Source organism: Arachis hypogaea, chromosome 7 (genome assembly GCF_003086295.3).
Source record: "Arachis hypogaea cultivar Tifrunner chromosome 7, arahy.Tifrunner.gnm2.J5K5, whole genome shotgun sequence".
Taxonomy (NCBI): Eukaryota; Viridiplantae; Streptophyta; class Magnoliopsida; order Fabales; family Fabaceae; genus Arachis; species Arachis hypogaea.
Window position 1 is genome coordinate 68,671,123 of NC_092042.1, and position 351 is coordinate 68,671,473.

At 40.7% G+C, this 351-nt stretch overlaps 1 non-coding gene across 1 annotated transcript; it reads left to right on the forward strand.

Annotated features, from left to right (window-relative positions):
• The first annotated feature begins 243 nt into the window (after positions 1 to 243).
• On the forward strand, positions 244 to 351 carry LOC112704494 (small nucleolar RNA R71). The gene has a single exon (XR_003155118.1). It is a non-coding gene; the product is annotated as a small nucleolar RNA R71 (small nucleolar RNA).

Genomic DNA, 351 nt, shown 5'->3' on the forward strand with positions numbered 1-351 from the left:
CTGTGCCAATATGGCATTCAGAGTGTCAATCTCAAGAACTCCTTTCTTCTGACTAGCCCCATTGTTCACAGGATTTCTCTCAGAAGTGTACATGAATTGGTTATTTGCAACCATTTCAATTAGTTCTTGAGCTTCAGTAGGCGTCTTCTTCAGATGAAGAGATCCTCCTGCAGAGCTATCCAAAGACATCTTGGATAGTTCAGAGAGACCATCATAGAAAATACCTATGATGCTCCATTCAGAAAGCATATCAGAAGGACACTTTCTGATTAATTGTTTGTATCTTTCCCAAGCTTCATAGAGGGATTCTCCTTCCTTCTGTCTGAAGGTTTGGACTTCCACTCTAAGCTT